The sequence below is a fragment of the Spea bombifrons genome, chromosome 2, assembly GCF_027358695.1.
Source record: "Spea bombifrons isolate aSpeBom1 chromosome 2, aSpeBom1.2.pri, whole genome shotgun sequence".
Classification (NCBI taxonomy): domain Eukaryota; kingdom Metazoa; phylum Chordata; class Amphibia; order Anura; family Pelobatidae; genus Spea; species Spea bombifrons.
Genome location: NC_071088.1, coordinates 143198333 through 143220838, shown reverse-complemented (window position 1 = coordinate 143220838; position 22506 = coordinate 143198333). Strand labels below are relative to the sequence as shown.

Sequence of the window (22506 nt, the reverse complement as noted above, 5' to 3'; positions counted from 1 at the left end):
CAGAATAAGAAAAGTAAAATAAAGAGCTTTCACACCTGCGGCCATACCACCCTGAAAGCGCCCGATCTTGTTTGATCTCGGAAGCTAAGCAGGGTTGGGCCTGGTTAGTACCTGGATGGGAGACCGCCTGGGAATACCAGGTGTTGTAGGCTTTTTCTTTTCTCACAGTCCAGGGAGAGCTTTTTGCCATGTGTTTCTTGCTCATCATCAAAGCTTTAAACCCTTATTTGAACCTTCTCACCTTCTCTGTCCTGTCCCAGGGCTTATAATTCTTTCTGTCTGACGACAAGCAGCAGCAGCAGCAGCAGCAGCAGCAGCAGCAGCAGCAGCAGCAGCAGCAGCAGCAGCACAACAGAATAAGAGAAGTAAAATAAAAAACTTTCACACCTGCGGCCATACCACCCTGAAAGCGCCCGATCTCGTCTGATCTCGGAAGCTAAGCAGGGTTGGGCCTGGTTAGTACCTGGATGGGAGACCGCCTGGGAATACCAGGTGTTGTAGGCTTTTAATTTTTTCTCACAGTCCGGGGAGAGCTTTTTGCCATGTGTTTCTTGCTCATCATCAAAGCTTTAAACCCTTATTTGAACCTTCTCACCTTCTCTGTCCTGTCCCAGGGCTTATAATTCTTTTTGTCTGACGACAAGCAGCAGCAGCAGCAGCAGCAGCAGCAGCAGCAGCAGCAGCAGCAGCAGCAGCAGCAGCAGCAGCAGCAACAGAATAAGAGAAGTAAAATAAAAAATTTTCACACCTGCGGCCATACCACCCTGAAAGCGCCCGATCTCGTCTGATCTCGGAAGCTAAGCAGGGTTGGGCCTGGTTAGTAGACTTGTGCATTCGTCTTCGGGCGAACATGAAAACGAGCACGAAGAGGCCGTTTTTTTGTTCGTTCCGAAGGAACGTAGAACAGAATACAGTGCCGGCAAACCGTAGGCGAAGACGAAGACTCACAATCACGAAGAATCGAAGATTCTTCGTGATCGTCTTCGTTTTTGCCGCGCAACCGCCAAAATTTCAAACAGGAGTGAGCTGATCCTCGTCTGTCCAATCAGCTCACTCTTGTGACGTAACGCTAAGGGTCTCGTCCAATGCCTGTGCTGCTGTTTTTTGAATTCTGAAGGCGCCTTTATAAGACCAGAGCTTGCCTGAGAGATCCATTCATTTTTCGCTGTGACTGCTTTGGCAACACTGCTGTGCTGCATCCGAGCGTTACAGAGAGAGATTGTTCTGTTCTGTGTGAGACTGGTAAGCCTTTCTCACAGTGTACTTCATCCTCACTTCAGTGCTACTTAATATAATTAATTTAATAATAATAATTTGATTAATTTAATTTTTTTAAAATTAATTTGTCATCAACTTTAGTGTAAGTGCTGTTGAGTTGACAGTGCACCCAGTGCCTCAGTGGCACTGGGGTGCCCTTGCCCTGGGCTGGCACTAGTGCCTATTGCCTGTCCTGCTTAAATAAATTAAATAGAATTTATAAATTACAATTTAATAGAATCTATAATTTAATAGTTCATTATAATATTATATATATATATATATTTGTCAGTCATATATATATATATACTATAGTATACTAGTGTAGAGTGTACTGTAGACATTCATCTACTAGTGTCTAATTTAAAATCAGTAATATTAATTAATATAATTAATAATTGAATTCATTATAAAATATATATATTTGTCAGTTATAGTTAGTAATAGTATACTAGTGTAGAGTGTACTGTAGACATTCAGAACATCTACTAGTGTCTAATCTAAAATCAGTAATATCAATAATTCTCTAATTCTTTCTTATCTTAATAGTTAATTAAATTAGCTATAAATAAAAGTAATAATATTAATTAATTACTACTAGCGTATAGTTCAGCTAATCTTATTAGTACTGGTGCTGCAGCTCTATAGTTTGTGCTTTGTTTTAGCAACAGTAAGAGACCAAGTCAATTTTTCTTAATTAATCTTTCATTTTATTTCATTTGTTTTGCTCACCTCAGTCCATCAGTGAAGTGAACTTGTTGGGCTAGTGAGTGCAGCCGCATAAGTGCTGTGTTTTTTTTTGATCAGCAAGCAGTGACGTTAACTGTTTTGCAAAGATTTTCTCATTTATTTTACATTTTATTTCAATTTTATTAAAAGTACCCTTAGTGTTTTGCTCACCTCAGTCCATCAGTGAAGTGAACTTGTTGGGCTAGTGAGTGCAGCAAGCAGTGAAGATAACTGTTTTGCTGTGACATTTTATTTTATTTCTAATTCTTTTCAAGAAAAATTGACTGTGACGAGCTGTACTAAGCAAAGCTTCAAGCTACTAGCTGTAGTACTAAAATAATTCTAATCTTCTTTAATCTTAATCTATAATATATTATAAATAATAATATTCTAATTCATAATCTATAATATAAGTAATTCTAATTCTAAATTCTAATTCATAATCTATATTCTTCTATCTATAATACATAATATATAAGTAAATTAGTTCTAATCTATTAATATTATATAACTTAATATTAATTAATAAATCATATACTGAATCTGATTTAACCTCACTTTAGCTTAGTGGGTTTGAGAGCGTCTGCCTAGAGGTAGACTTATAGTAAGGAAATATAGCTTTAGGCTAGCATAGTAGTAGGCTAAGCTCTTAGGCCCGTGTAAATTCAAATTAAAAATAAAATACTGCTAGTTATTAAATAGTTAATCTTGAGTTAATAATTTAAATAACTTTAGGATTTTGGCAGATTGCACACAGCACAGTGCAGTAGTGCATAGTTTTACTTTTTAAGCAGTAGCACTGAAGAGAACTTCCTCTAATTTTTTTGTCTTTAATTCGTTTTTCCTTTTTTTTATTTTTATTTTTTTATTTTTTTTTTATAGTTTTTTAAACACTACACTACACTACACTACACTACACTACACACACAACACAAAATTTGAAATGGATCCTCCTTTTGGGACTAAGGAGGGACAAGCTCCATCTACCACCACCACCACCACCACCACCACCACCAGCACCACCACCAGCACCACCACCAGCTCTAAGATGCAGCCTTTGCGTCAGTCTAGTCGGCCAAGTAGGCCAAGCTCTCGCTTATCATTTGGGGAAGCATTGCTTGAAGGATCATCAAGTAAAGGAAAGGCACCAAAAGCAGGCAGTAGTAGTGCGGCTAGGCCCACAAGCTCTATGGTTTTTTACGGAAAGCCTAAAGCACCAGAAGCACGTTCAAAGTTAAAGGGTAGCACAAGTAGTACCAGCCCAGTGACTAAAAAGAAGTGCCTTTTGCCCCAAGCAGCATCTTCCCCATCCACCAGCAGCATGCAAGGTACCAAGCAGAGCCAAATTAGCAGCAAGACTCAGAGGGGTCCCAAACCAAAGCGATCTCATTCCTTTGTAGGGAAAACCACCACCACCACCACCCCCGCCTCTACCACCACTAGTGCTGCGCCTACTGTTCCCACTGGTACCGCCACGCCATGTCCTCCTAGTACCTCTAGCAAGCCACCAAGTCCTTACAAAATTTTTGTAAAGACAGTTAGAGAGAGGGCTACACATAGTGGAACTCCACCTAGCGAGGTAGCAGAGGAGCCTGAGACTGAGAGGCCAAGTGCAGAGTCTATTCTTCCTGCTCGCACTACTACTAGTCACGAGTCTCACGACGATATCAGTCTTAGCTCCAGCCTAGCAGGAATTCCATTCGATCTGGCTAATGAAGAGCTAGACTATGAGCCAGAGGAAGTAGAGGAGATGAGTGGTCAGGAATCAGATTCCTCAGGGAGCAGTGTCCAAATGACTAGTGCACAATTTTCCCCTGAGCCTCCACCTTCTCCGCTACGATCATCACCATCACCACCACCAGCAGCAGCAGCAAAACCTAGCAAATCTAAAGCAATTAGCAGTCCCACTATGGCCAGTACTGTTACCACCAGTCCCACCACCACTAGTTCTGCCTCTGTTGATCCACCCCGAGCAGTAAGAGCAGCACCCAAGGCACACTCCAAGGCTATGCGCGCCCCAATTTGGGAGCACTTTGAAAATGTTGAAGAAGGGCGCTATGGAAAGTGCAAACATTGTGGGAAGCTAATAAGCAGAGGGAAAGTGTCTGGCCATTTTACCAGTGCTAGCATGAAGCATCACCTCAGCACTCAACACAACGCTGTGCTATTGGGGAAAGATGCAGAGGTAAAACTTAGTGCAGGCAGCATAGCTGGTGGCCGTGGAAAAACCCCAACAGCTTCTTCTTCTGAGCCAATAGCAGCAGCAGCAGCAGCAGCAACTAGTGCTGGCAGCCAGAGACCAAGGCAGGTTGGAGCACTGCATGTCCAGCCCACCCTGGAACAATTTGTGGCATTCCAATCCAAAAGGTCAATGCCCAAACAGCAGGCCAATAAAGTAACGCGACTGATTGGTCAGTTCATTGCTGTTGGAGGGGCATCCTTCTCTATGATCGAAGGGGAGCCTTTCAAACAATTGATGGCGGCTGTGGCTCCACAATATACAGTTCCGTCACGTTCCACTTTCAGCAGGAACATTGTCCCCTCATTGTATCGGTCCTGTGTTGCAGCAGTGAAAGAGGAGCTTTCCAAGGCTGCTGGTCAGTCTGTTCATTTCACTACAGATTTGTGGAGTGCACCTAGCGGCCAGCATGCCTTTCTTTCTTTGACAGCACACTGGTGGCAGCCCGGTGTGTCTAAGGAAGCTGCTGCAGCAGGCTACCGATCTTTCCTTCTCCATGCAGAAGTGATGGATGAAAAGCACACTTCCCAAAACATTCTGCATGCGATGAGGAAAATGTTTAGCCTTTGGGTGGGAGCAGAGGCGGGCACCAATGTTGAAGTTGGTTTTGTGGTAACTGACGGAGGTGCCAATATGGTGAAAGCGCTGCGAGATGGTCATATTGTTGGTGTGCGCTGTGCAGCCCACATCATCCATCTTGTAGTGAAGGCAGCAATGTCAGAAGGAACTAATGTGGCAGCAGTAGTTCTGTCCCGCTGCAGAAAGATCGCTGGGCACTTTCACCATAGTGTTAAGGCTAGCCAACTTTTGAGGGAAGAGCAAGAGAGGTCAGGTCTTCCCGTACACTGCCTACGTCAGGATGTCAGTACACGGTGGAACTCCACGTTAGACATGCTAGAGAGGATTTTGGAGCAGCAGAGGGCAATCCATAATCTTGCCTCAGAGCACAATATTGGGATTACCTCTCCATTGAATAGGGAGGATTGGACAGTGATCGCCCAGCTAGTGGCAGTCCTTAAACCATTCAGGGATGCCACAGAAAATTTAAGCTCAAACACTGCCAGTCTGGCCCAGGTAATCCCAGTGTTCTCCCATCTAGGCAGCAAGATGGATGTGTTCCTTGGAAACCGTGAGGCTGTTCAAGGTGGCACTCTACATCCTGACGTAGCAGCCATAGTCAGGAAGCTGAAGGATCTGCTAAAAGTACACCTTCGCAAGCGAATGGAAGAGAGTCCCGAAATGATGCTAGCGTGCCTTTGTGATCCAAGAATTAAGGGAAAGCTAGCTTTGAAATTCAATGTTCTCAGTAGCTACCGGGAGCAATTGGTCAACAAGGTGCGTGACTGGCAGCGTAAAATGGGAATGCTGTCCGAGGAGGGTGAGGTGCAGGAGGAGGAAGAGATGATGTGGTCTGCTACCCCTAGCAGCAGCATCAGCAGCAGTGCCACAAGCAGCACAACACAGCTGAGTGGAGCAGCTGCGTTTTGGGAAGAGGCACTTGGCAGTATAGTTGGACCATCTGACAGAGCTAGCAGCAGAAAGGAGAGTAGTGCTGCTGAAATGGTCAAACTTTACCTCTGTGAAGTTCCTTCTGCTCCTAATGTTGATCCTCTTAGCTACTGGGATGAAAAGAAGAGTGTGTGGCCTGCACTCTCATGGGTTGCGCAGCAGCTTCTATCATGTCCGCCAACCACTGTTCAAAGTGAGCGCGTGTTTTCTATGACTGGAAACATACTGAGTCCACAGCGCTCACGCATGGCACCTCATCTGATGGAGCAGATTGCCTTTCTTAAATTCAATCTGCCCAAATTGGGTTACCCAGCTCTTAGCTTGGAAAGTTAAATTTTTTCTCTCTAATGTTTAAGGTAGTTTCTCCCCCTGGTTGCACTTGCTGCGGTGTGGCAATGCCTGCTACCTCCGCTGGTGTAGCCAATTTACGCTAGGGCCTAGTGTCTGAGCTCTGTAAGTCCGCTCCCAAACGCCTAGGACTGACAGTCTTTGGATGCTTTGCCCTGGGGTGAAACAGGTGAGTGGGTCGTCAATTGCCCACTCATTCACCTTTTTCCGTTTCCAACGCTGCTGCTGGTGGTGGTGCCAGTATCTTTTGCCAGTTCGCTTCCTGGCTGAAATCATGCCTCAGATGTCCCTAATGGAAAGGGTAGTTTCTCCCCCCTGGTTGCACTTGCTGCGGTGTGGCAACGCCTGCTACCTCCGCCGGTGTAGCTAGCTTATGCTAGGGCCTTGTGTCTGAGTTCTGTAGGTCTGCTCCCAAACGCCAAGGACTGACAGTGCTTGGATGCTTTGCCCTGGGGTGAAACAGGTGAGCGGGTCGTCAATTGCCCACTCATTCGCCTTTCCCAATTCTGCTGCTGCTGGTGGTGGTGCCAGTGTCTCTCTTCAATGCCAGTTCGCTTCCTGGCTAGTGTCATGCCTCGAATGTCCCTGATGGTGAGGGTAGTTTCTCCCCCCTGGTTGCACTTGCTGCGGTGTGGCAACGCCTGCTACCTCCGCCGGTGTAGCCAGCTTACGCTAGGGCCTTGTGTCTGAGTTCTGGAAGTCCGCTCCCAAACGCCAAGGACTGACAGTTTTTGGATGCTTTGCCCTGGGGTGAAACAGGTGAGCGGGTCGTCAATTGCCCACTCATTCGCCTTTCCCAATTCTGCTGCTGCTGGTGGTGGTGCCAGTGTCTCTCTTCAATGCCAGTTCGCTTCCTGGCTAGTGTCATGCCTCGAATGTCCCTGATGGTGAGGGTAGTTTCTCCCCCCTGGTTGCACTTGCTGCGGTGTGGCAACGCCTGCTACCTCCGCCGGTGTAGCCAGCTTACGCTAGGGCCTTGTGTCTGAGTTCTGGAAGTCCGCTCCCAAACGCCAAGGACTGACAGTTTTTGGATGCTTTGCCCTGGGGTGAAACAGGTGAGCGGGTCGTCAATTGCCCACTCATTCGCCTTTCCCAATTCTGCTGCTGCTGGTGGTGGTGCCAGTGTCTCTCTTCAATGCCAGTTCGCTTCCTGGCTAGTGTCATGCCTCGAATGTCCCTGATGGTGAGGGTAGTTTCTCCCCCCTGGTTGCACTTGCTGCGGTGTGGCAACGCCTGCTACCTCCGCCGGTGTAGCCAGCTTACGCTAGGGCCTTGTGTCTGAGTTCTGGAAGTCCGCTCCCAAACGCCAAGGACTGACAGTTTTTGGATGCTTTGCCCTGGGGTGAAACAGGTGAGCGGGTCGTCAATTGCCCACTCATTCGCCTTTCCCAATTCTGCTGCTGCTGGTGGTGGTGCCAGTGTCTCTCTTCAATGCCAGTTCGCTTCCTGGCTAGTGTCATGCCTCGAATGTCCCTGATGGTGAGGGTAGTTTCTCCCCCCTGGTTGCACTTGCTGCGGTGTGGCAACGCCTGCTACCTCCGCCGGTGTAGCCAGCTTACGCTAGGGCCTTGTGTCTGAGTTCTGGAAGTCCGCTCCCAAATGCCAAGGACTGACAGTTTTTGGATGCTTTGCCCTGGGGTGAAACAGGTGAGCGGGTCGTCAATTGCCCACTCATTCGCCTTTCCCAATTCTGCTGCTGCTGGTGGTGGTGCCAGTGTCTCTCTTCAATGCCAGTTCGCTTCCTGGCTAGTGTCATGCCTCGAATGTCCCTGATGGTGAGGGTAGTTTCTCCCCCCTGGTTGCACTTGCTGCGGTGTGGCAACGCCTGCTACCTCCGCCGGTGTAGCCAGCTTACGCTAGGGCCTTGTGTCTGAGTTCTGGAAGTCCGCTCCCAAATGCCAAGGACTGACAGTTTTTGGATGCTTTGCCCTGGGGTGAAACAGGTGAGCGGGTCGTCAATTGCCCACTCATTCGCCTTTCCCAATTCTGCTGCTGCTGGTGGTGGTGCCAGTGTCTCTCTTCAATGCCAGTTCGCTTCCTGGCTAGTGTCATGCCTCGAATGTCCCTGATGGTGAGGGTAGTTTCTCCCCCCTGGTTGCACTTGCTGCGGTGTGGCAACGCCTGCTACCTCCGCCAATGTAGCCAGCTTACGCTAGGGCCTTGTGTCTGAGCTCTGGAAGTCCGCTCCCAAACGCCAAGGACTGACAGTGTTTGGATGCTTTGCCCTGGGGTGAAACAGGTGAGCGGGTCGTCAATTGCCCACTCATTTGCCTTTTCCAATGCTGCTGCTGCTGCTGCTGCTGCTGCTGCTGCTGCTGGTGGTGCCAGCATCTCTTCTCTGCCAGTTCGCTTCCTGGCTAGTGTCATGCCTTAATTGTCCCTTATGGTAAGGGCAGTTTCTCCCCCCTGGTTGCACTTGCTGCGGTGTGGCAACGCCTGCTACCTCCGCCAATGTAGCCAGCTTACGCTAGGGCCTTGTGTCTGAGCTCTGGAAGTCCGCTCCCAAACGCCAAGGACTGACAGTGTTTGGATGCTTTGCCCTGGGGTGAAACAGGTGAGTGGGTCGCCAATTGCCCACTCATTCGCCTTTTCAATGCTGCTGCTGGTGGTGGTGCCAGCATCTCTTCTCTGCCAGTTCGCTTCCTGGCTAGAGTCATGCCCAAAATGTCCCTAATTGTAAGGGCAGTTTCTCCCCCCTGGCTGCCTCTGTCTGCGGTGTGGCAACGCCTGCTACCTCCGCCGGAGTGGCCAGCTTACGCTAGGGCCTTGTGTCTGAGCTCTGGAAGTCTGCTGCCAAACGTCTAAGACTGACAGTGTTTGGGTGCTTTGCCCTGGGGTGAAACAGGTGAGTGGGTCGCCAATTGCCCACTCATTCGCCTTTCCCATTTTTCAATGCTGCTGCTGGTGGTGGTGGTGGTGCCAGCATCTCTTCTCTGCCAGTTCGCTTCCTGGCTAGAGTCATGCCCAAAATGTCCCTAGTGGTAAGGGCAGTTTCTCCCCTCTGGCTGCGTCTGTTTGCGGTGTGGCAACGCCTGCTACCTCCGCCGGAGTGGCCAGCTTACGCTAGGGCCTTGTGTCTGAGCTCTGGAAGTCTGCTGCCAAACGTTTAAGACTGACAGTGTTTGGGTGCTTTGCCCTGGGGTGAAACAGGTGAGTGGGTCGCCAATTGCCCACTCATTCGCCTTTCCCAATTCTGCTGCTGCTGCTGCTGCTGGTGGTGCCAGTGTCTCTTCGATGCCAGTTCGCTTCCTGGCTAGTGTCATGAATCAAATGTCCCTAATGGTAAGGGCAGTTTCTCCCCCCTGGCTGCCTCTGTCTGCGGTGTGGCAACGCCTGCTACCTCCGCCGGAGTGGCCAGCTTACGCTAGGGCCTAGTGTCTGAGCTCTGGAAGTCTGCTGCCAAACGTCTAAGACTGACAGTGTTTGGGTGCTTTGCCCTGGGGTGAAACAGGTGAGTGGGTCGCCAATTGCCCACTCATTCGCCTTTCCAATTTTTCAATGCTGCTGGTGGTGGTGGTGGTGGTGGTGGTGGTGCCAGCATCTCTTCTCTGCCAGTTCGCTTCCTGGCTAGAGTCATGCCCAAAATGTCCCTAATTGTAAGGGCAGTTTCTCCCCCCTGGCTGCCTCTGTCTGCGGTGTGGCAACGCCTGCTACCTCCGCCGGAGTGGCCAGCTTACGCTAGGGCCTTGTGTCTGAGCTCTGGAAGTCTGCTGCCAAACGTCTAAGACTGACAGTGTTTGGGTGCTTTGCCCTGGGGTGAAACAGGTGAGTGGGTCGCCAATTGCCCACTCATTCGCCTTTCCCAATTCTGCTGCTGGTGGTGGTGCCAGTGTCTCTTCGATGCCAGTTCGCTTCCTGGCTAGTGTCATGAATCAAATGTCCCTAATGGTAAGGGCAGTTTCTCCCCCCTGGCTGCCTCTGTCTGCGGTGTGGCAACGCCTGCTACCTCCGCCGGAGTGGCCAGCTTACGCTAGGGCCTTGTGTCTGAGCTCTGGAAGTCTGCTGCCAAACGTCTAAGACTGACAGTGTTTGGGTGCTTTGCCCTGGGGTGAAACAGGTGAGTGGGTCGCCAATTGCCCACTCATTCGCCTTTCCCAATTCTGCTGCTGCTGCTGCTGCTGGTGGTGCCAGTGTCTCTTCGATGCCAGTTCGCTTCCTGGCTAGTGTCATGAATCAAATGTCCCTAATGGTAAGGGCAGTTTCTCCCCCCTGGCTGCCTCTGTCTGCGGTGTGGCAACGCCTGCTACCTCCGCCGGAGTGGCCAGCTTACGCTAGGGCCTTGTGTCTGAGCTCTGGAAGTCTGCTGCCAAACGTTTAAGACTGACAGTGTTTGGGTGCTTTGCCCTGGGGTGAAACAGGTGAGTGGGTCGCCAATTGCCCACTCATTCGCCTTTCCCAATTCTGCTGCTGCTGCTGCTGCTGGTGGTGCCAGTGTCTCTTCGATGCCAGTTCGCTTCCTGGCTAGTGTCATGAATCAAATGTCCCTAATGGTAAGGGCAGTTTCTCCCCCCTGGCTGCCTCTGTCTGCGGTGTGGCAACGCCTGCTACCTCCGCCGGAGTGGCCAGCTTACGCTAGGGCCTTGTGTCTGAGCTCTGGAAGTCTGCTGCCAAACGTTTAAGACTGACAGTGTTTGGGTGCTTTGCCCTGGGGTGAAACAGGTGAGTGGGTCGCCAATTGCCCACTCATTCGCCTTTTCAGTTTTCAATGCTGCTGCTGGTGGTGGTGCCAGCATCTCTTCTCTGCCAGTTCGCTTCCTGGCTAGAGTCATGCCCAAAATGTCCCTAATGGTAAGGGCAGTTTCTCCCCCCTGGCTGCCTCTGTTTGCGGTGTGGCAACGCCTGCTACCTCCGCCGGAGTGGCCAGCTTACGCTAGGGCCTTGTGTCTGAGCTCTGGAAGTCTGCTGCCAAACGTCTAAGACTGACAGTGTTTGGGTGCTTTGCCCTGGGGTGAAACAGGTGAGCGGGTCGCCAATTGCCCACTCATTTGCCTTTCCCATTTCCTTTTCCATTTCATTATTTTCCTTCTGATACACAACCAACCAAACATAACACACACAATAACACATATAACACATATAACACACAGTGACATCACACATAACACACATACACACACACTTACAATGCACAAAACACAAGGACCTTTTCCTTGTTATTTGCCCTGGCCTTCACTCACTAATAGCATTACATTAACACTATAACTCACACTTCACCCTATAACATTTTTCCATCCACATACCTGCCAACAGACCCAACTTTTTCAGGGACAGTCCTGCTTTTTTCCAGTCCTGTCCCATCTAATTTAGCTAAACTAGGTATGCAAAATGCAAATACACATAGGTAGGTATAGCTCGGTAGGTAACGCTACTATAAACATTTAATAAATATAATCAAGTACTAAATAATAAATCTAACTTTAAAATACATTTAAATAAACCCCTATTTTTTTTTTAAAAAAAACATTAAAATTAAATTATTATTATTTAGACATAATCCATCTTTAACCAAACCAGTGCACTGCTACTAATCTTAAACATAACCGTACATTAACCCTAAGCTATTTTTTAGTTCTTGTCCAACATTTTTCCATCAGCATACCTGCCAACACACCCAAGATTTTGGTGGACAGTCCTGCTATTTTCCAGTCCTGTCCAATAAGTAAGTTGGGTTGTTGCAAAGTATGCCATTGTAAATAGGTAGCAAATGTTAGGCATGTAAAGTGGTCCAAAATCAATTTAAAAATGTAAAATATTCCCTATTCTTTTATTAAACATCTATGGACAGTACACCTCGGTATGTGTGTGCAACTCTATTGGTCGTTTCGGCAGGGGGCTCGCCTGCCATCAACGAATGAAGTGCATTCTGCAGTTCTGCAATTCACTCGTTGATGCCAGACCAGCCCCCTGCCGAAACGACCAATAGAGCTGCACACACGTACCTTCACGGCAGCTGCTGCTGCTGTGATGTGTTATTAACCCCGTATTAACCCCTGCTAGGCAGCCAGGAGGAAAACGAAGATTAAACGAGCACGAAGAATGTCCGCGAATATTCGCCCGAAGAGAAGACAGGAACGGGCGAATATTCGCGGAATACGAAGATTTTTTTTCCCCCGAAGACGAGCACGAAGACGAACACGAAGAGCCCCCTGGTGCCCAAGTCTACTGGTTAGTACCTGGATGGGAGACTGCCTGGGAATACCAGGTGTTGTAGGCTTTTAATTTTTTCTCACAGTCCGGGGAGAGCTTTTTGCCATGTGTTTCTTGCTCATCATCAAAGCTTTAAACCCTTATTTGAACCTTCTCACCTTCTCTGTCCTGTCCCAGGGCTTATAATTCTTTCTGTCTGACGACAAGCAGCAGCAGCAGCAGAAGCAGCAGCAGCAGCAGCAGCAGCAACAGAATAGGAAAAGTAAAATAAAGAGCTTTCACATCTGCGGCCATACCTCCCTGAAAGCGCCCGATCTCGTCTGATCTCGGAAGCTAAGCAGGTTTGGGCCTGGTTAGTACCTGGATGGGAGACCGCCTGGGAATACCAGGTGTTGTAGGCTTTTTCTTTTCTCACAGTCCGGGGAGAGCTTTTTGCCATGTGTTTCTTGCTCATCATCAAAGCTTTAAACCCTTATTTGAACCTTCTCACCTTCTCTGTCCTGTCCCAGGGCTTATAATTCTTTCTGTCTGACGACAAGCAGCAGCAGCAGCAGCAGCAGCAGCAGCAGCAGCAGCAGCAGCAGCAGCAGCAGCAGCAACAGCAACAGAATAAGAGAAGTAAAATAAAAAACTTTCACACCTGCGGCCATACCACCATGAAAGCGCCCGATCTCGTCTGATCTCGGAAGCTAAGCAGGGTTAGGCCTGGTTAGTACCTGGATGGGAGACCGCCTGGGAACACCAGGTGTTGTAGGCTTTTAATTTTTTCTCACAGTCCGGGGAGAGCTTTTTGCCATGTGTTTCTTGCTCATCATCAAAGCTTTAAACCCTTATTTGAACCTTCTCACCTTCTCTGTCCTGTCCCAGGGCTTATAATTCTTTCTGTCTGACGACAAGCAGCAGCAGCAGCAGCAGCAGCAGCAGCAGCAGCAGCAGCAACAGAATAAGAAAAGTAAAATAAAGAGCTTTCACACCTGCGGCCATACCACCCTGAAAGCGCCCGATCTTGTCTGATCTCGGAAGCTAAGCAGGGTTGGGCCTGGTTAGTACCTGGATGGTAGACCGCCTGGGAATACCAGGTGTTGTAGGCTTTAAATTTTTTCTCACAGTCCGGGGAGAGCTTTTTGCCATGTGTTTCTTGCTCATCATCAAAGCTTTAAACCCTTATTTGAACCTTCTCACCTTCTCTGTCCTGTCCCAGGGCTTATAATTCTTTCTGTCTGACGACAAGCAGCAGCAGCAGCAGCAGCAGCAGCAGCAGCAGCAGCAGCAGCAGCAGCAGCAGCAGCAGCAGCAGCAGCAGCAGCAGCAGCAACAGAATAAGAAAAGTAAAATAAAGAGCTTTCACACCTGCGGCCATACCACCCTGAAAGCGCCTGATCTCGGAAGCTAAGCAGGGTTGGGCCTGGTTAGTACCTGGATGGGAGACCGCCTGGGAATACCAGGTGTTGTAGGCTTTTTCTTTTCTCACAGTCCGGGGAGAGCTTTTTGCCATGTGTTTCTTGCTCATCATCAAAGCTTTAAACCCTTATTTGAACCTTCTCACCTTCTCTGTCCTGTCCCAGGGCTTATAATTCTTTCTGTCTGACGACAAGCAGCAGCAGCAGCAGCAGCAGCAGCAGCAGCAGCAGCAGCAGCAGCAGCAACAGCAACAGAATAAGAGAAGTAAAATAAAAAACTTTCACACCTGCGGCCATACCACCCTGAAAGCGCCCGATCTCGTCTGATCTCGGAAGCTAAGCAGGGTTGGGCCTGGTTAGTACCTGGATGGGAGACCGCCTGGGAATACCAGGTGTTGTAGGCTTTTTCTTTTCTCACAGTCCGGGGAGAGCTTTTTGCCATGTGTTTCTTGCTCATCATCAAAGCTTTAAACCCTTATTTGAACCTTCTCACCTTCTCTGTCCTGTCCCAGGGCTTATAATTCTTTCTGTCTGACGACAAGCAGCAGCAGCAGCAGCAGCAGCAGCAGCAGCAGCAGCAGCAGCAGCAGCAGCAGCAGCAGCAGCAGCAGCAGCAGCAGAATAAGAGAAGTAAAATAAAAAACTTTCACACCTGCGGCCATACCACCCTGAAAGCGCCCGATCTCGTCTGATCTCGGAAGCTAAGCAGGGTTGGGCCTGGTTAGTACCTGGATGGGAGACCGCCTGGGAATACCAGGTGTTGTAGGCTTTTAATTTTTTCTCACAGTCCGGGGAGAGCTTTTTGCCATGTGTTTCTTGCTCATCATCAAAGCTTTAAACCCTTATTTGAACCTTCTCACCTTCTCTGTCCTGTCCCAGGGCTTATAATTCTTTTTGTCTGACGACAAGCAGCAGCAGCAGCAGCAGCAGCAGCAGCAGCAGCAGCAGCAGCAGCAGCAGCAGCAGCAGCAACAGAATAAGAAAAGTAAAATAAAGAGCTTTCACACCTGCAGCCATACCTCCCTGAAAGCGCCCGATCTCGTCTGATCTCGGAAGCTAAGCAGGGTTGGGCCTGGTTAGTACCTGGATGGGAGACCGCCTGGGAATACCAGGTGTTGTAGGCTTTTTCTTTTCTCACAGTCCAGGGAGAGCTTTTTGCCATGTGTTTCTTGCTCATCATCAAAGCTTTAAACCCTTATTTGAACCTTCTCACCTTCTCTGTCCTGTCCCAGGGCTTATAATTCCTTTTGTCTGACGACAAGCAGCAGCAGCAGCAGCAGCAGCAGCAACAGCAGCAGCAGCAGCAACAGCAGCAGCAGCAGCAACTGCAGCAACAGCAGCAGCAGCAGCAACTGCAGCAGCAGCAACAGAATAAGAGAAGTAAAATAAAAAACTTTCACACCTGCGGCCATACCACCCTGAAAGCGCCTGATCTCGGAAGCTAAGCAGGGTTGGGCCTGGTTAGTACCTGGATGGGAGACCGCCTGGGAATACCAGGTGTTGTAGGCTTTTAATTTTTTCTCACAGTCCGGGGAGAGCTTTTTGCCATGTGTTTCTTGCTCATCATCAAAGCTTTAAACCCTTGTTTGAACCTTCTCACCTTCTCTGTCCTGTCCCAGGGCTTATAATTCTTTCTGTCTGACGACAAGCAGCAGCAGCAGCAGCAGCAGCAGCAGCAGCAGCAGCAGCAGAATAAGAGAAGTAAAATAAAAAACTTTCACACCTGCGGCCATACCACCCTGAAAGCGCCCGATCTCGTCTGATCTTGGAAGCTAAGCAGTGTTGGGCCTGGTTAGTACCTGGATGGGAGACTGCCTGGGAATACCAGGTGTTGTAGGCTTTTTCTTTTCTCACAGTCCGGGGAGAGCTTTTTGCCATGTGTTTCTTGCTCATCATCAAAGCTTTAAACCCTTATTTGAACCTTCTCACCTTCTCTGTCCTGTCCCAGGGCTTATAATTCTTTCTGTCTGACGACAAGCAGCAGCAGCAGCAGCAGCAGCAGCAGCAGCAGCAGCAGCAGCAGCAGCAGCAGAATAAGAGAAGTAAAATAAAAAACTTTCACACCTGCGGCCATACCACCCTGAAAGTGCCCGATCTCGTCTGATCTCGGAAGCTAAGCAGGGTTGGGCCTGGTTAGTACCTGGATGGGAGACCGCCTGGGAATACCAGGTGTTGTAGGCTTTTAATTTTTTCTCACAGTCCGGGGAGAGCTTTTTGCCATGTGTTTCTTGCTCATCATCAAAGCTTTAAACCCTTATTTGAACCTTCTCACCTTCTCTGTCCTGTCCCAGGGCTTATAATTCTTTTTGTCTGACGACAAGCAGCAGCAGCAGCAGCAGCAGCAGCAGCAGCAGCAGCAGCAGCAGCAACAGAATAAGAGAAGTAAAATGAAAAACTTTCACACCTGCGGCCATACCACCCTGAAAGCGCCCGATCTCGTCTGATCTCGGAAGCTAAGCAGGGTTGGGCCTGGTTAGTACCTGGATGGGAGACCGCCTGGGAATACCAGGTGTTGTAGGCTTTTAATTTTTTCTCACAGTCCGGGGAGAGCTTTTTGCCATGTGTTTCTTGCTCATCATCAAAGCTTTAAACCCTTATTTGAACCTTCTCACCTTCTCTGTCCTGTCCCAGGGCTTATAATTCTTTTTGTCTGACGACAAGCAGCAGCAGCAGCAGCAGCAGCAGCAGCAGCAGCAGCAGCAGCAGCAGCAGCAACAGAATAAGAGAAGTAAAATAAAAAACTTTCACACCTGCGGCCATACCACCCTGAAAGCGCCCGATCTCGTTTGATCTCGGAAGCTAAGCAGGGTTGGGCCTGGTTAGTACCTGGATGGCAGACCGCCTGGGAATACCAGGTGTTGCAGGCTTTTAATTTTTTCTCACAGTCCGGGGAGAGCTTTTTGCCATGTGTTTCTTGCTCATCATCAAAGCTTTAAACCCTTATTTGAACCTTCTCACCTTCTCTGTCCTGTCCCAGGGCTTATAATTCTTTCTGTCTGACGACAAGCAGCAGCAGCAGCAGCAGCAGCAGCAGCAGCAGCAGCAGCAGCAGCAGCAGCAGCAGCAACAGAATAAGAAAAGTAAAATAAAGAGCTTTCACACCTGCGGCCATACCACCCTGAAAGTGCCCGATCTCGTTTGATCTCGGAAGCTAAGCAGGGTTGGGCCTGGTTAGTACCTGGATGGGAGACCGCCTGGGAATACCAGGTGTTGTAGGCTTTTTCTTTTCTCACAGTCCGGGGAGAGCTTTTTGCCATGTGTTTCTTGCTCATCATCAAAGCTTTAAACCCTTATTTGAACCTTCTCACCTTCTCTGTCCTGTCCCAGGGCTTATAATTCTTTCTGTCTGACGACAAGCAGCAGCAGCAGCAGCAGCAGCAGCAGCAGCAGCAGCAGCAGCAGCAGAAGCAGAAGCAGAAGCAGAAGCAGAAGCAGAAGCAGAAGCAGAAGCAGCAGCAACAGAATAAGAGAAGTAAAATAAAAAGCTTTCACACCTGCGGCCATACCACCCTGAAAGCGCCCGATCTCGTCTGATCTCGGAAGCTAAGCAGGGTTGGGCCTGGTTAGTACCTGGATGGGAGACCGCCTGGGAATACCAGGTGTTGTAGGCTTTTTCTTTTCTCACAGTCCGGGGAGAGCTTTTTGCCATGTGTTTCTTGCTCATCATCAAAGCTTTAAACCCTTATTTGAACCTTCTCACCTTCTCTGTCCTGTCCCAGGGCTTATAATTCTTTCTGTCTGACGACAAGCAGCAGCAGCAGCAGCAGCAGCAGCAGCAGCAGCAGCAGCAGCAGCAGCAGCAGCAGCAGCAGCAGCAGCAGCAGCAGCAGCAACAGAATAAGAGAAGTAAAATAAAAAACTTTCACACCTGCGGCCATACCACCCTGAAAGCGCCCGATCTCGTCTGATCTCGGAAGCTAAGCAGGGTTGGGCCTGGTTAGTACCTGGATGGGAGACCGCCTGGGAATACCAGGTGTTGTAGGCTTTTTCTTTTCTCACAGTCCGGGGAGAGCTTTTTGCCATGTGTTTCTTGCTCATCATCAAAGCTTTAAACCCTTATTTGAACCTTCTCACCTTCTCTGTCCTGTCCCAGGGCTTATAATTCTTTTTGTCTGACAACAAGCAGCAGCAGCAGCAGCAGCAGCAGCAGCAGCAGCAGCAGCAGCAGCAGCAGCAGCAGCAGCAGCAGCAGCAGCAACAGAATAAGAGAAGTAAAATAAAAAACTTTCACACCTGCGGCCATACCACCCTGAAAGCGCCCGATCTCGTCTGATCTCGGAAGCTAAGCAGGGTTGGGCCTGGTTAGTACCTGGATGGGAGACCCCCTGGGAATACCAGGTGTTGTAGGCTTTTAATTTTTTCTCACAGTCCGGGGAGAGCTTTTTGCCATGTGTTTCTTGCTCATCATCAAAGCTTTAAACCCTTATTTGAACCTTCTCACCTTCTCTGTCCTGTCCCAGGGCTTATAATTCTTTCTGTCTGACGACAAGCAGCAGCAGCAGCAGCAGCAGCAGCAGCAGCAGCAGCAGCAGCAGCAGCAGCAACAGAATAGGAAAAGTAAAATAAAGAGCTTTCACACCTGCGGCCATACCTCCCTGAAAGCGCCCGATCTCGTCTGATCTCGGAAGCTAAGCAGGGTTGGGCCTGGTTAGTACCTGTATGGGAGACCGCCTGGGAATACCAGGTGTTGTAGGCTTTTAATTTTTTCTCACAGTCCGGGGAGAGCTTTTTGCCATGTGTTTCTTGCTCATCATCAAAGCTTTAAACCCTTATTTGAACCTTCTCACCTTCTCTGTCCTGTCCCAGGGCTTATAATTCTTTCTGTCTGACGACAAGCAGCAGCAGCAGCAGCAGCAGCAGCAGCAGCAGCAGCAGCAGCAGCAGCAGCAGCAGCAGCAGCAGCAGCAGCAGCAGCAGCAGCAGCAGCAGCAGCAACAGAATAAGAGAAGTAAAATAAAAAACTTTCACACCTGCGGCCATACCACCCTGAAAGCGCCTGATCTCGGAAGCTAAGCAGGGTTGGGCCTGGTTAGTACCTGGATGGGAGACCGCCTGGGAATACCGGGTGTTGTAGGCTTTTTCTTTTCTCACAGTCCGGGGAGAGCTTTTTGCCATGTGTTTCTTGCTCATCATCAAAGCTTTAAACCCTTATTTGAACCTTCTCACCTTCTCTGTCCTGTCCCAGGGCTTATAATTCTTTCTGTCTGACGACAAGCAGCAGCAGCAGCAGCAGCAGCAGCAGCAGCAGCAGCAGCAGCAGCAGCAGCAGCAGCAGCAGCAGCAGAATAAGAGAAGTAAAATAAAAAACTTTCACACCTGTGGCCATACCACCCTGAAAGCGCCCGATCTCGTCTGATCTCGGAAGCTAAGCAGGGTTGGGCCTGGTTAGTACCTGGATGGGAGACCGCCTGGGAATACCAGGTGTTGTAGGCTTTTAATTTTTTCTCACAGTCCGGGGAGAGCTTTTTGCCATGTGTTTCTTGCTCATCATCAAAGCTTTAAACCCTTATTTGAACCTTCTCACCTTCTCTGTCCTGTCCCAGGGCTTATAATTCTTTTTGTCTGACGACAAGCAGCAGCAGCAGCAGCAGCAGCAGCAGCAGCAGCAACAGAATAAGAGAAGTAAAATAAAAAACTTTCACACCTGCGGCCATACCACCCTGAAAGCGCCCGATCTCGTCTGATCTCGGAAGCTAAGCAGGGTTGGGCCTGGTTAGTACCTGGATGGGAGACCGCCTGGGAATACCAGGTGTTGTAGGCTTTTAATTTTTTCTCACAGTCCGGGGAGAGCTTTTTGCCATGTGTTTCTTGCTCATCATCAAAGCTTTAAACCCTTATTTGAACCTTCTCACCTTCTCTGTCCTGTCCCAGGGCTTATAATTCTTTTTGTCTGACGACAAGCAGCAGCAGCAGCAGCAGCAGCAGCAGCAGCAGCAGCAGCAGCAGCAACAGAATAAGAGAAGTAAAATAAAAAACTTTCACTCCTGCGGCCATACCACCCTGAAAGCGCCCGATCTCGTCTGATCTCGGAAGCTAAGCAGGGTTGGGCCTGGTTAGTACCTGGATGGGAGACCGCCTGGGAATACCAGGTGTTGTAGGCTTTTAATTTTTTCTCACAGTCCGGGGAGAGCTTTTTGCCATGTGTTTCTTGCTCATCATCAAAGCTTTAAACCCTTATTTGAACCTTCTCACCTTCTCTGTCCTGTCCCAGGGCTTATAATTCTTTTTGTCTGACGACAAGCAGCAGCAGCAGCAGCAGCAGCAGCAGCAGCAGCAGCAGCAGCAGCAGCAACAGAATAAGAGAAGTAAAATAAAAAATTTTCACACCTGCGGCCATACCACCCTGAAAGCGCCCGATCTCGTCTGATCTCGGAAGCTAAGCAGGGTTGGGCCTGGTTAGTACCTGGATGGGAGACTGCCTGGGAATACCAGGTGTTGTAGGCTTTTAATTTTTTCTCACAGTCCGGGGAGAGCTTTTTGCCATGTGTTTCTTGCTCATCATCAAAGCTTTAAACCCTTATTTGAACCTTCTCACCTTCTCTGTCCTGTCCCAGGGCTTATAATTCTTTCTGTCTGACGACAAGCAGCAGCAGCAGCAGAAGCAGCAGCAGCAGCAGCAGCAACAGAATAGGAAAAGTAAAATAAAGAGCTTTCACACCTGCGGCCATACCTCCCTGAAAGCGCCCGATCTCGTCTGATCTCGGAAGCTAAGCAGGGTTGGGCCTGGTTAGTACCTGGATGGGAGACCGCCTGGGAATACCAGGTGTTGTAGGCTTTTTCTTTTCTCACAGTCCGGGGAGAGCTTTTTGCCATGTGTTTCTTGCTCATCATCAAAGCTTTAAACCCTTATTTGAACCTTCTCACCTTCTCTGTCCTGTCCCAGGGCTTATAATTCTTTCTGTCTGACGACAAGCAGCAGCAGCAGCAGCAGCAGCAGCAGCAGCAGCAGCAGCAGCAGCAGCAGCAGCAACAGCAACAGAATAAGAGAAGTAAAATAAAAAACTTTCACACCTGCGGCCATACCACCATGAAAGCGCCCGATCTCGTCTGATCTCGGAAGCTAAGCAGGGTTAGGCCTGGATGGGAGACCGCCTGGGAACACCAGGTGTTGTAGGCTTTTAATTTTTTCTCACAGTCCGGGGAGAGCTTTTTGCCATGTGTTTCTTGCTCATCATCAAAGCTTTAAACCCTTATTTGAACCTTCTCACCTTCTCTGTCCTGTCCCAGGGCTTATAATTCTTTTTGTCTGACGACAAGCAGCAGCAGCAGCAGCAGCAGCAGCAGCAGCAGCAGCAGCAGCAGCAGCAGCAGCAGCAGCAACAGAATAAGAGAAGTAAAATAAAAAACTTTCACACCTGCGGCCATACCACCCTGAAAGCGCCCGATCTCGTCTGATCTCGGAAGCTAAGCAGGGTTGGGCCTGGTTAGTACCTGGATGGGAGACCGCCTGGGAATACCAGGTGTTGTAGTCTTTTAATTTTTTCTCACAGTCCGGGGAGAGCTTTTTGCCATGTGTTTCTTGCTCATCATCAAAGCTTTAAACCCTTGTTTGAACCTTCTCACCTTCTCTGTCCTGTCCCAGGGCTTATAATTCTTTCTGTCTGACGACAAGCAGCAGCAGCAGCAGCAGCAGCAGCAGCAGCAGCAGCAGCAGCAGCAGCAGCAGCAGCAGCAGCAGCAGCAGCAGCAGCAGCAGCAGCAGCAGCAGCAGCAGCAGCAGCAACAGAATAAGAGAAGTAAAATAAAGAGCTTTCACACCTGCGGCCATACCACCCTGAAAGCGCCTGATCTCGGAAGCTAAGCAGGGTTGGGCCTGGTTAGTACCTGGATGGGAGAACGCCTGGGAATACCAGGTGTTGTAGGCTTTTTCTTTTCTCACAGTCCGGGGAGAGCTTTTTGCCATGTGTTTCTTGCTCATCATCAAAGCTTTAAACCCTTATTTGAACCTTCTCACCTTCTCTGTCCTGTCCCAGGGCTTATAATTCTTTCTGTCTGACGACAAGCAGCAGCAGCAGCAGCAGCAGCAGCAGCAGCAGCAGCAGCAACAGAATAAGAGAAGTAAAATAAAAAACTTTCACACCTGCGGCCATACCACCCTGAAAGCGCCCGATCTCGTCTGATCTCGGAAGCTAAGCAGGGTTGGGCCTGGTTAGTACCTGGATGGGAGACCGCCTGGGAATACCAGGTGTTGTAGGCTTTTAATTTTTTCTCACAGTCCGGGGAGAGCTTTTTGCCATGTGTTTCTTGCTCATCATCAAAGCTTTAAACCCTTATTTGAACCTTCTCACCTTCTCTGTCCTGTCCCAGGGCTTATAATTCTTTTTGTCTGACGACAAGCAGCAGCAGCAGCAGCAGCAGCAGCAGCAGCAGCAGCAGCAGCAGCAGCAGCAGCAGCAACAGAATAAGAGAAGTAAAATAAAAAATTTTCACACCTGCGGCCATACCACCCTGAAAGCGCCCGATCTCGTCTGATCTCGGAAGCTAAGCAGGGTTGGGCCTGGTTAGTACCTGGATGGGAGACTGCCTGGGAATACCAGGTGTTGTAGGCTTTTAATTTTTTCTCACAGTCCGGGGAGAGCTTTTTGCCATGTGTTTCTTGCTCATCATCAAAGCTTTAAACCCTTATTTGAACCTTCTCACCTTCTCTGTCCTGTCCCAGGGCTTATAATTCTTTCTGTCTGACGACAAGCAGCAGCAGCAGCAGAAGCAGCAGCAGCAGCAGCAGCAGCAACAGAATAGGAAAAGTAAAATAAAGAGCTTTCACATCTGCGGCCATACCTCCCTGAAAGCGCCCGATCTCGTCTGATCTCGGAAGCTAAGCAGGGTTGGGCCTGGTTAGTACCTGGATGGGAGACCGCCTGGGAATACCAGGTGTTG

General features: G+C 49.2%; 26 non-coding genes and 4 pseudogenes across 26 annotated transcripts in view; all 30 read left to right on the top strand.

Annotated features, from left to right (window-relative positions):
• Positions 1-33: 33 nt before the first annotated feature.
• On the top strand, positions 34-152 carry LOC128478281 (5S ribosomal RNA). The gene has a single exon (XR_008349209.1). It is a non-coding gene; the product is annotated as a 5S ribosomal RNA (ribosomal RNA).
• Positions 153-385: 233 nt separating this feature from the next.
• LOC128476586 (5S ribosomal RNA) lies at positions 386-504 on the top strand. The gene has a single exon (XR_008347592.1). It is a non-coding gene; the product is annotated as a 5S ribosomal RNA (ribosomal RNA).
• Positions 505-12511: 12007 nt separating this feature from the next.
• On the top strand, positions 12512-12630 carry LOC128478795 (5S ribosomal RNA). The gene has a single exon (XR_008349697.1). It is a non-coding gene; the product is annotated as a 5S ribosomal RNA (ribosomal RNA).
• A 237-nt stretch (positions 12631-12867) lies between these two features.
• LOC128479052 (5S ribosomal RNA) lies at positions 12868-12986 on the top strand. The gene has a single exon (XR_008349944.1). It is a non-coding gene; the product is annotated as a 5S ribosomal RNA (ribosomal RNA).
• Positions 12987-13201: 215 nt separating this feature from the next.
• On the top strand, positions 13202-13320 carry LOC128478785 (5S ribosomal RNA). Its single transcript, XR_008349687.1, has one exon. It is a non-coding gene; the product is annotated as a 5S ribosomal RNA (ribosomal RNA).
• Positions 13321-13577: 257 nt separating this feature from the next.
• On the top strand, positions 13578-13686 carry LOC128480089 (uncharacterized; annotated as a pseudogene).
• Positions 13687-13914: 228 nt separating this feature from the next.
• Positions 13915-14033, top strand: LOC128476585 (5S ribosomal RNA). Its single transcript, XR_008347591.1, has one exon. It is a non-coding gene; the product is annotated as a 5S ribosomal RNA (ribosomal RNA).
• Positions 14034-14279: 246 nt separating this feature from the next.
• LOC128476584 (5S ribosomal RNA) lies at positions 14280-14398 on the top strand. Its single transcript, XR_008347590.1, has one exon. It is a non-coding gene; the product is annotated as a 5S ribosomal RNA (ribosomal RNA).
• A 236-nt stretch (positions 14399-14634) lies between these two features.
• Positions 14635-14753, top strand: LOC128476884 (5S ribosomal RNA). The gene has a single exon (XR_008347876.1). It is a non-coding gene; the product is annotated as a 5S ribosomal RNA (ribosomal RNA).
• A 276-nt stretch (positions 14754-15029) lies between these two features.
• On the top strand, positions 15030-15138 carry LOC128480087 (uncharacterized; annotated as a pseudogene).
• Positions 15139-15350: 212 nt separating this feature from the next.
• LOC128479305 (5S ribosomal RNA) lies at positions 15351-15469 on the top strand. The gene has a single exon (XR_008350190.1). It is a non-coding gene; the product is annotated as a 5S ribosomal RNA (ribosomal RNA).
• Positions 15470-15691: 222 nt separating this feature from the next.
• On the top strand, positions 15692-15810 carry LOC128477105 (5S ribosomal RNA). The gene has a single exon (XR_008348090.1). It is a non-coding gene; the product is annotated as a 5S ribosomal RNA (ribosomal RNA).
• A 221-nt stretch (positions 15811-16031) lies between these two features.
• Positions 16032-16150, top strand: LOC128476583 (5S ribosomal RNA). Its single transcript, XR_008347589.1, has one exon. It is a non-coding gene; the product is annotated as a 5S ribosomal RNA (ribosomal RNA).
• Positions 16151-16377: 227 nt separating this feature from the next.
• On the top strand, positions 16378-16496 carry LOC128477038 (5S ribosomal RNA). Its single transcript, XR_008348027.1, has one exon. It is a non-coding gene; the product is annotated as a 5S ribosomal RNA (ribosomal RNA).
• Positions 16497-16729: 233 nt separating this feature from the next.
• Positions 16730-16848, top strand: LOC128477467 (5S ribosomal RNA). The gene has a single exon (XR_008348438.1). It is a non-coding gene; the product is annotated as a 5S ribosomal RNA (ribosomal RNA).
• Positions 16849-17121: 273 nt separating this feature from the next.
• LOC128476582 (5S ribosomal RNA) lies at positions 17122-17240 on the top strand. Its single transcript, XR_008347588.1, has one exon. It is a non-coding gene; the product is annotated as a 5S ribosomal RNA (ribosomal RNA).
• A 255-nt stretch (positions 17241-17495) lies between these two features.
• Positions 17496-17614, top strand: LOC128476581 (5S ribosomal RNA). Its single transcript, XR_008347587.1, has one exon. It is a non-coding gene; the product is annotated as a 5S ribosomal RNA (ribosomal RNA).
• A 246-nt stretch (positions 17615-17860) lies between these two features.
• On the top strand, positions 17861-17979 carry LOC128476592 (5S ribosomal RNA). The gene has a single exon (XR_008347598.1). It is a non-coding gene; the product is annotated as a 5S ribosomal RNA (ribosomal RNA).
• Positions 17980-18206: 227 nt separating this feature from the next.
• LOC128477732 (5S ribosomal RNA) lies at positions 18207-18325 on the top strand. The gene has a single exon (XR_008348690.1). It is a non-coding gene; the product is annotated as a 5S ribosomal RNA (ribosomal RNA).
• Positions 18326-18597: 272 nt separating this feature from the next.
• On the top strand, positions 18598-18706 carry LOC128480184 (uncharacterized; annotated as a pseudogene).
• Positions 18707-18943: 237 nt separating this feature from the next.
• On the top strand, positions 18944-19062 carry LOC128476938 (5S ribosomal RNA). Its single transcript, XR_008347929.1, has one exon. It is a non-coding gene; the product is annotated as a 5S ribosomal RNA (ribosomal RNA).
• Positions 19063-19271: 209 nt separating this feature from the next.
• On the top strand, positions 19272-19390 carry LOC128476580 (5S ribosomal RNA). Its single transcript, XR_008347586.1, has one exon. It is a non-coding gene; the product is annotated as a 5S ribosomal RNA (ribosomal RNA).
• A 221-nt stretch (positions 19391-19611) lies between these two features.
• On the top strand, positions 19612-19730 carry LOC128477288 (5S ribosomal RNA). Its single transcript, XR_008348268.1, has one exon. It is a non-coding gene; the product is annotated as a 5S ribosomal RNA (ribosomal RNA).
• A 224-nt stretch (positions 19731-19954) lies between these two features.
• On the top strand, positions 19955-20073 carry LOC128477447 (5S ribosomal RNA). The gene has a single exon (XR_008348419.1). It is a non-coding gene; the product is annotated as a 5S ribosomal RNA (ribosomal RNA).
• A 212-nt stretch (positions 20074-20285) lies between these two features.
• LOC128476796 (5S ribosomal RNA) lies at positions 20286-20404 on the top strand. The gene has a single exon (XR_008347791.1). It is a non-coding gene; the product is annotated as a 5S ribosomal RNA (ribosomal RNA).
• Positions 20405-20982: 578 nt separating this feature from the next.
• LOC128477168 (5S ribosomal RNA) lies at positions 20983-21101 on the top strand. The gene has a single exon (XR_008348150.1). It is a non-coding gene; the product is annotated as a 5S ribosomal RNA (ribosomal RNA).
• Positions 21102-21385: 284 nt separating this feature from the next.
• LOC128480547 (uncharacterized) lies at positions 21386-21494 on the top strand (annotated as a pseudogene).
• A 213-nt stretch (positions 21495-21707) lies between these two features.
• Positions 21708-21826, top strand: LOC128476579 (5S ribosomal RNA). The gene has a single exon (XR_008347585.1). It is a non-coding gene; the product is annotated as a 5S ribosomal RNA (ribosomal RNA).
• Positions 21827-22059: 233 nt separating this feature from the next.
• Positions 22060-22178, top strand: LOC128477446 (5S ribosomal RNA). The gene has a single exon (XR_008348418.1). It is a non-coding gene; the product is annotated as a 5S ribosomal RNA (ribosomal RNA).
• Positions 22179-22393: 215 nt separating this feature from the next.
• The window catches only part of LOC128477199 (5S ribosomal RNA), a 119-nt gene continuing 6 nt past the window's right edge, over positions 22394-22506 (top strand). The window contains exon 1 of the ribosomal RNA XR_008348181.1: positions 22394-22506. This exon is cut by the window's right edge and continues 6 nt beyond it. This is a non-coding gene — a ribosomal RNA (5S ribosomal RNA).